Source organism: Buceros rhinoceros, unplaced genomic scaffold (assembly GCF_000710305.1).
Source record: "Buceros rhinoceros silvestris isolate BGI_N320 unplaced genomic scaffold, ASM71030v1 scaffold5202, whole genome shotgun sequence".
Classification (NCBI taxonomy): Eukaryota; Metazoa; Chordata; class Aves; order Bucerotiformes; family Bucerotidae; genus Buceros; species Buceros rhinoceros.
The window spans coordinates 17,560-26,561 of NW_010398197.1; positions in this window are offsets into that span (position 1 = coordinate 17,560).

Genomic DNA, 9,002 nt, shown 5'->3' on the forward strand with positions numbered 1-9,002 from the left:
CAGCTTGACAGTTACCTATACTGTTTTAGCTTTAAATAATATTATTAATAGTAAGTCAAACACAGAACAAAGAGGGAGCATCACTAGAAACCTGAATCAAACAATGTCACACAGAAGAAACTGAAGTATGAAAGACTCAAGCAAACAACATCTGTTAGTGTGACGTTCTGCCTCCTGCAGCACTCTTTCACGCCTCGTGTCTGCACCCAGCTTGCAACGTGGTTTGTAATAAGGACAGGAAAGATGTTAGCGGCTCGGTGGAATGGATTGCTAGCCTCAGGTGCGACCATGCACAAGAGCACCGTCTGCTTCGAGTTGCCATTGATTCTTGGAGGACCAAAACTCACGTAACAGATGTTTTAGGTAGTACGGGTGTTTAAGAAAAGACCACACACAGTTTCTTTCCAGAGAGCCAGACACAAAGCCACTGATGCCAACATAGCACAGGAGAGCTTCCATAACAACCCTCTGTATTTTTCCTTTAATTAATCAACCTAATGCAGCCAAGTGTCACAACCAATGATTGTCAGACACATTGAATTGTCCTAATGCAATCGCTCTGAGCCTTTTGTTTTCACAGGCAAGCCTGACTGCAGCTCTTCATTGCTCTCTCTGGCTGTGGCCTCCTGCACCCTCCTCCATGCACAGCCCTCTCGCGCTGCACCCGCATCTCCGTTGCTGCCGCATGTCTGTGGTGACAGAAACGGGAGGACTGAAAAACTTTAAAAACCTCTGCCAAGTCCTGTGGGTTTGCACATCTGTTGTCAATCCAGTGTTGCCCACAGGAGTAAACTGGATCCAGGATGAGGTTTTCCAGTGTGAAAATTTCTGGGTTTTTTGGCGACACTGCCTCTGCTGGAAGATGAACCTTTCTAATGTTTGAAAATTGGCAAAAAAACCAAGTGAATAAAAATACTTACGAAACTTGATTTTTTTCCTCACTAAAAAGTAACAAAAGACTTATTATTTTGGCTCTCATATTTTATTAGCTGTAAGCTTTGTGCAATCCAGTATTTACCTTTTGATAAGTGTTCAGTTTGAATCCATATTTCTATAGAGGCCAGTCATAAGCATTTTTAAAAAACAAAAAAAAATCAAATTAGAAGACATGCTTTCACTTTTTTGCTTTTTGCTTCTAAATTTCCTTCTAAATGTTATTTCAAGAGAGCTGAAACATAAACATTTAAGCAAATTTTAATTTCATAAGGAAATTACTTTTCGTTAGTTTTCTTAACAGATTACATAGCCTCTGGAAAAGAGAAAGAAAAGCGTGTTTCAATTAAAATCAACTGCATTGCCTCCGTACACAGCAGTTCAGGACATTTGCGTTCTGTACAGACGGATGAATGCGTACATACATTACTTTACAAAGCAAGAAGTAATATTCATAGGAGATACTAAATTTACACACTCTATGAAATATATATACAGTCTTGTAGTTCATAACTAAGCTTTTGCACACATGCACTTGGAAACTGATATGAAGTGGGGGGTGTCTTCAGCTGTCTTCAGAGTGCACTGCTGGTAAAGCCAGTCTATGGTATGTAACTGCTGCTCTCTGTCACAGTTTTTATGAAAAACAATTACTGAGCGGTCTCTTTATGGTATTTTTCAAAAGCGTATCACAGCAATGGATTGCAGCGCTTCCTTAATTGATTACTGGCAGCAACTAGTCCTGAATGCACATTCAAAACAATTAGAAGCACACAACGATTCTTCCTCCAGGAGCAGCCAAGTAAACCAGAAATGTCCTTCTGGAGTTCAGTGCTCACCCACCGATCACAGAGCTCTGCTTCTTTGAAAGGAGATGGGTTCCTCTTGGAGACTACTAACTGCTGAGTAAGGGAAGTGTTTGACAGGTGTAACATTAGAGGCTTTTTCCAGCCTAGACTCAATCCCTCAGATGGTCTAGCACAGCTTGCCTCTTCCCTGAAATGCAGCTCAACACTGACAGCTTCCCCAAAGAGCACAGCAGTTCCTTCTGGGCATCAACAAATTCTGTTGTTCCTACAGGTTGCCCCTCTCATGGCAGATACAGTGTCAGTCTGTATCAGACCAAGAGCTAGGACTAGCCATTGCTCTTGCACTTCGCCTTCAACCTCTGGCATAGATAGCAAAAGTGTAAGTGCTGTAGGCATGAGATCGGCCTAGGAATTTTCTGGATTTGCTGTTATCTTCTCCTGAATGAGATTACGGTGACAAGACATTTTTCTCTGAGTTTTCCTCTACTTCAGCCTGCTACACGAGTAACCACATGGCACAGGGGAAACAGGCCACTGCTCTGTTAGTCTTATGGTCTAACAGAGTCTGAGTGAGATGGTTAGAGTTATCCCAAAGGATGACCGTGGCCATTAGGAATGTAGTCACAGCAGGTTCCCTCTATCACGTCAGCAAGGAAGAAGATAACCCCAGAGGGCCAGTCAGATGAGCAAGGGCTTAAAGCTATCTGAAGAGGTCTCTTGCATGCCTCATTGAGGTGACTTATGACAAGTAAAAGCCCCTTTCTCCATGTTAAACTGTCTTAATGGTCTGCCTAATGTGGCATCAGATGGCGGTGACAGGGCTGCAGGCAGCAGTTAGTAAGAACAGAAGAAGGGGGCATCACACGTGACCTTCTGCTGGCCAGCGTGGAGGCAAGGCAGGCCAGCGAGCGGGCCTGGGCTGAGACTCGGGAGAGGTGCTGGGACTTGGCCGGACAGACATCAGCCTTTTAAAAGCTACGCATTTAGCCTATGCTGCTCATCTGGAGTTGGCCCGGGTGGTGACAGATTAGGTGCTGCATCTCGTGCAAAGTGAGGTGTCCAAAGCAGGAGGTATGATGTGCCCTAGATGTGCCTGTCTATCCTCACGGCCAGCGTAGAGAAAACGGCAGCTCACGGAGGCTGGGTACCTGATTTTTCAGAACAACAGGTAGCACAGAGGCACCCCACCCCTGGGGTGGGTCAGCTTTGTGGGTAACCTCCAGGGCCAGCAGGCCATCCGTTTCTACCTGTTTTGGCTGGGTCCTAAAACACAGATGAAGCATGAGTGCTTTGGCCAGTCATAAAACACAGATAGAAACATCACTTTTGTTTTTTGGCAAAACTCCTTGAACCTTTGGACAAAAAGACTTGCTCAATGTGAGTGGGTTATAATCATCATTCTCCCAGCTCGCTGTGCAGAGACTAGTGTCAAACCCACCTCCTGCTAAAAAGCACCTGCAGGGTGTGGTGGTGTGGGCAGTGACAATACTCTGTTTTGGCTCTGGAGCTGGAAGTGCTGACGTAAAGCCAAGGTCCATCCGCTTCAAAGCAACATACTGGAAGGGACGTAAGGAACTGACTCGCCTTGAAAACACAGAGCAGCACTTACAAAGACATGTTCAGCATAAGACAAGCGTTTTGCCATTAAGTGTAATTAATTTACTTTAAAATAGATTAAATCCTATATTTCAAAAGAATTCTACAATCAATTCTCTTTAATTCATATTCATTTATGGTAAAATAGTCAAGTTAATCACAGAAATTATTTGAAGTAGCTATTTCCATAAACAAGCAATTAGGGAATTTAAAATATGTTTGGGAAGTGATTTTAGTATAAAATTAGATATAGTCTTAATCGATAATCTTAGCATTAAGCAGAGAGATATTCAGTCTTTATTCTTAAAATATTTCAGAATTGCAGTAATCAAATATTATCAAGTGCAAGGTAGACGCGTAAGTAGTCATCTGCTCAGCCACAGTGAGGGACTTTCCAAGAGGGGGACTCTTTCTAAAGGGAACTCTTTCATCCCTTTTGTGGTGCGACCTACACAGACGCCCTGTCCTGGAGGAGGACTCATGGGTTAAACACGAGTCCACATCCAGTTCCCTGAATTTCAAGGTGCAGTTAAACTTCAGGCTTCCTAGGGGAACTATTACAGAGAAGAAATAAGTTATAGGAGATATGTAACCTGGACCCAAGTTATCAGCGCTTGGGGTGCCTGAAGCGTGATTTGAAGATGTGTAGTGCTTCTCCTTCCAGAGGTCTGGCAGGATGCTGTGCCCGCCTCCCACATACCCCAGCACTCCTCCCACTTTTAGATGCTTACAACTCCAGCCGCAGGCAGGATGAATAGGGGGAAAGCCCTGCCAGCTCTTTTGGGAAGAGAGAGTGGTTGGGGACAGAGTGCTCCTCCAGAAGAGATGTGTGGGCGCACAACTGTCATGGGGATGTGGGCTTTGGGGAAGCAGTCTGGCTGTGGTCCGTGTATGTGAGCTATACAGGCCATGTGCGAGAAAGGCCGTGGGCAAGGGAGGGCTGCGGCAAGAGCAGCCTGTCCAGCTCACCATCTGCTGTGGAGACCCAGCTGCAGGCTGGCTGAGCTCTCCTACGAGTTGCCTCTTCAACTACCTAGGCTGAAATACATTTTACATCCCAACAACAACTTTTCTGCTCCTAAGCAAGTATTAATTTATAGAAGATCCAAATCAGCAATATCTCTTTACATGCACATTCTTCAGGTTTAAGAGACAGTAGCATGTATAAAGATGGTGTCATTAAAAAAAAAGGAATAAGGATAGTACTAATATTTCAGTAAAGGTTCAGTTTTGAATAATGCCATCTAACTATTTCCTTACCTCCTTGAATTGCTGCCTTCTTCCTCTCAGAAAAGGCAATATAAGAGATCTCTAATGATTTATTGTGAATGATGCAGGCTCGTCACCTGCTCTCATTCCCCAGGATGGAAAGAAGCAGCTACCCCATTATCACCGTGGTGCCGAGCACTAACAATGAGCCATGCAGACGATGTCAGGGATTGCTTATGCTCAGCTCAGCAGCACAGAACTTCTTGCCTCTAAAGACAGCTGAAAGACAGGTATTTTTGCAAAGTGAATACACACAGATCGTTTTCTGATGTTAAAAAAAAATTTTCTCAGAAAAATGAGCAAGAAGGTATATTTTTTCTGCCAAACCATGCATAAAAATGTAGTCTTTCTGGTTTTTATCTATAAATATTACCGTTCTGTATAGATTGAGCTAAATGGGAGAATCAGGATTACACACACCAGTAACAAATCTCCTGTAACTTCTTAGGTAAATAGAGGCTCTTTGAATTTTTGTTTGTTTGTTTATTTGTTTAAAACAAAGAAAAAGAAGTCTATGTTTTTATAAAAATATTTATGTTCAACAAATACTTCCATAAATAAATGTGTTCAAAAATACTACCCTTCTTTTTCACCCCATGACATTTTTTCTTGCTTTGATTTTTTTTTATTTTTTGCCTTTAAATATGTCCTAAAAGGCAATATTTGGAAATGCTGCAACACAAATTCCCCTTGTAGGTGGAGCTGAGGAAGTCTGAACTCTTTACCTGTTGTCTGAATTAGAAAGTTTCCATAATTTCTGATTCTTTGTGGTTCTTTTCCAAACTTATGAGAAATCATTTTAGAGCCAAACTGCACTGAATAATCCTAAGCTGAATAAAAAATAGCTGAAAGTGTGATTTACTCATCATCTTCATTTCCCGTCATGTTCAATGAGGGAAAAGAGAATTCAGGAATCTTGGAAGATTCAAATGCCTGATGAAGAACAGAGTTTTGTCCTATTTAATTTCTCTTGAGAAAGCATGGTCATAACTCAGTACGTTCCTTTTTAATATTAGTTTCATATTTTTAATAACCCTCTGACCTGCAGTACTTCTGCTCTGGGTCAAAACCGCGGCTGCGCTGTAGTGAACAGCAATATCCCTCACAGGCAGTGCCATACAGCATCCTGACTCAGACACCATTTCCCCCCATCTACCGCCTGCAGCTGCTTGAACATGTCGCAATTGCCACTTTTTGGATCACAGGATCATTTTGGTTGGAAAAGACCTTTAAGATCAAGTCCAACCCTTAACCTAGCACTGCCAGGGTCCCTAAACCAAGTCCCTCAGCACCACACCTACACGTCTTGTAAACACTTCCAGGGATGGGGACTCCACCACCCCCCTGGGCCGACAATTCCAATGCTTGACATCCCTCTCTGTAAAGAAATTTTTCTTAATATCCAACCTAAACCTTCCCTGGTGCAACATAAGGCCATTTCTTCTTGTCCAATCACTTGTTACGTGGGAGAACAGACCAACCTCCACCTCGCTACAACCTCCTTAGTTGTAGAGAGCAATAAGGTCTCCTCTGAGTATCCTCTTCTCCAGGCTAAACAATCCCAGTTACCTCAGATGATCCTCACAAAGCTTGTGCTCTAAACCCTTCACCAGCTTCGTTGCCCTTCTCTGGACATGCTCCAGCACCTCAATGTCCTTCTTGAAGTGAGGGGCCCAAGAGTGGACACAGAATTCTAGGTGTGGCCACGCCAGTGCAGAGAAGAGGGGAATAATCACTTCCCTCCTCCTGCTGGCCACACTATTGCTTGTAGAACCCAGGCAGGGAGGGAGGATTTGGTGTTCTTTAGCCTACCCCAGCCACCTTTTCCTGCACAGTTCTCCTGCTTGTCAGTTGTACCAGTCTGTCAAATGGTTCAACTGAATAAAAGAGACTTGCTGGTTTTGAGCAAATTGTTTCTCACGAGTGGAAGTCCTGTCTGATTCCTCCATCTGAGTTGCTTTTTGTGGTCACTGCGCTGAAAGCACTCCTCTCTCTCCAGTTCAGTGACGGCAAATGGCAGCCTCTTCCCCAAGCCTGTAGCATTGCACAGGGTTGTTGTGACCCAAGTGCAAGACCCAGTACTTGGCCTTGTTGTACCTCATACCATAGCCCATTGATCCAGCCCTGTCCAGATCCCTCTGTGGAGCCTCCTGACCTTCAAGCAGATCAACGCACCCACCTAACTTAGTGTCATCTGCAAACTTACTGAGGATGCACTTGATCCCCTTGTCCAAATCATTGATAAAGATGTTAAAGAGGACAGGCCCCAAAACTGAACCATGGGGATCACCGCTTGTGACCAGCTGCCAACTAGATTTGACTCCATTTACCACCACTCTCCAGGCTTAGCCATCCAGCCAGATTTTATCCTGCAAAGATTACACTCATCCAAGCCATGAGCAGTCACTCACTTCAAGAGAATTCCGTGGGAAATAGTGTCAAAGGCTTTCTAAAGGCTAGTCAGGCAAAGTCCTCAGCCCTTCCCTTACCCACTAAGTGAGTCACCTTGTCATAGAAGGAGATCAAGTTGGTCAAGCAGGACCTGCCTTTCATAAACCCATGCTGATTGGGCCTGATCATCTGGTTGTCCTGTATGTGCCCTGTGATGCCACTCAAGATGATCTGCTTCATAGCCTTTCCTTGCACTGAAGTCAGACGAACAGGCCTGTTGTTCCCTGTACCCTCCTTCTGGCTGTTCTGACAGATGGGTGTCACATTGGCTAACCTCTAGCCAACTAAAGGTTACAAGTACCTCTCCAGTTAGCCAGAACTGCTGGTAAATGATGGGACAGAGCAGAACAAACCCAAAGGGCAATCTGGTTCAAGGGGAAATCCACCTGTTTCCAGCCTTGGGGGGTTGTCTGTGTGGACCACAACAGGAAAATTAATTCCTCAGTCTCCCGGGAACAAGGCACTATCTTTCAGAGCTCTGAAACACAATGTTTTCCAAACAACACGGTCTGAGTCTCCACTGCAATGCTCCCAGTGCTGGTGGAGAGAGCCAAGAGCTCTCAAGAGTGCGGAACTACCCCAGGATCACAGCCAGGAGCTCTTCACATCAAGGACTGCAAAGCTTCCCAGGACCAGGCAATATCCAAACATGCATCTCTGGAGTCACCTGCCAGGGCAGGGGTTTATCTTCGGTGCTTTGAAAATTTATCAAACACACGAACTTCTACAGAGAACACTCCGGGTTGAAAGAATCAGCACTGGAGGTGTGCCAGCAAACACCGAGCTAGCTCTAGATAAGGGATGAGACTGCTACAGCACTGTAAAGTGCATCGTGGTTTTGAAACCGAGGTAACGAGACAAGGAGTGAGAAACAAAAAAAGCCAGTTGTGGGTATAAATATTTCAATTACATACTAAATACAGAAGAAAACTTTCTTAACTCTCCCTTAAGCTTAGTTGCTGCAGTGTGGTTTTTTCATTATTTTAAGACAGAGATGAAACAGAAACAATTCTGACCTCAGATTTGCTCTTTCTATTGTATTAAAAAAATAAATGGAAGTTTGTGAAATACATTCCAAAGTACTTTTTTCCCCACGAACATTTTTTTCAATTATTTTTTTTTTGTCTTAAAGTCATTAAATGGCAGGCAGAGATTGGAATAAAATAAAGAATGCTAATGAAAATTTACATTCTAGTTTTAATCTGAAAAGACCTGATCTAAGTCACTAAAAATTAAAAGAAGTTGTAGGAATTTTAGCTTCTGATGAAAAGATTACATATCGCACGAAACTCCCCCCAAAAGTTTTGCCTACAAAACAAAGACAAAAGAAACACCCAGAAAATTAAGCAATGGTGAGGCTATAACTCCTACAGCCATATTTTTGGGAAGCGCTTTCCAGGTCAGAGCCGAAATCATCTTTCCTGCCCTCGTGGGAGTTGCTGGCTCTGTTAGGAAGAAAACAGTAAAATCGACAGCACTTATTTAACACACGGTGCCATATCATCGTAACTCCGCCGTGTTCCAAACACCACCTTTCTCAGGAAGGCAGGGTCCGTATTCAGCTTAGCCCTGAGGGAGATACAGCAATGCTCTTTTCTCCATGTTTATGATTTGCTCACATCATGATTGTTTCCCCCTTTCCCTCAGAAACAAGAATTCAGAAACTGTTTGAGCCTCTTGTAAAACAACAGTAACCTGTTGTTCGTTACTGACCAGGAGGACACATCAAGCGGCACAGCTGCTGTGGCCGCTGTTGAAGCACGCAATTCCTGCTTGCCTTCAACTAAATTCTCACCAGGCTGAAGAAAATACTGAGTAAAAATATCCCAGGCAAGACAATTTTTTCTCATTTTGTCATAAACAGCTCAAAACTCAGGCAAGCTCTTTGAAATGGTCACAGACTGGGCTTCATGTTATAACTCACGGAAAGTGCCATCCTGCTGA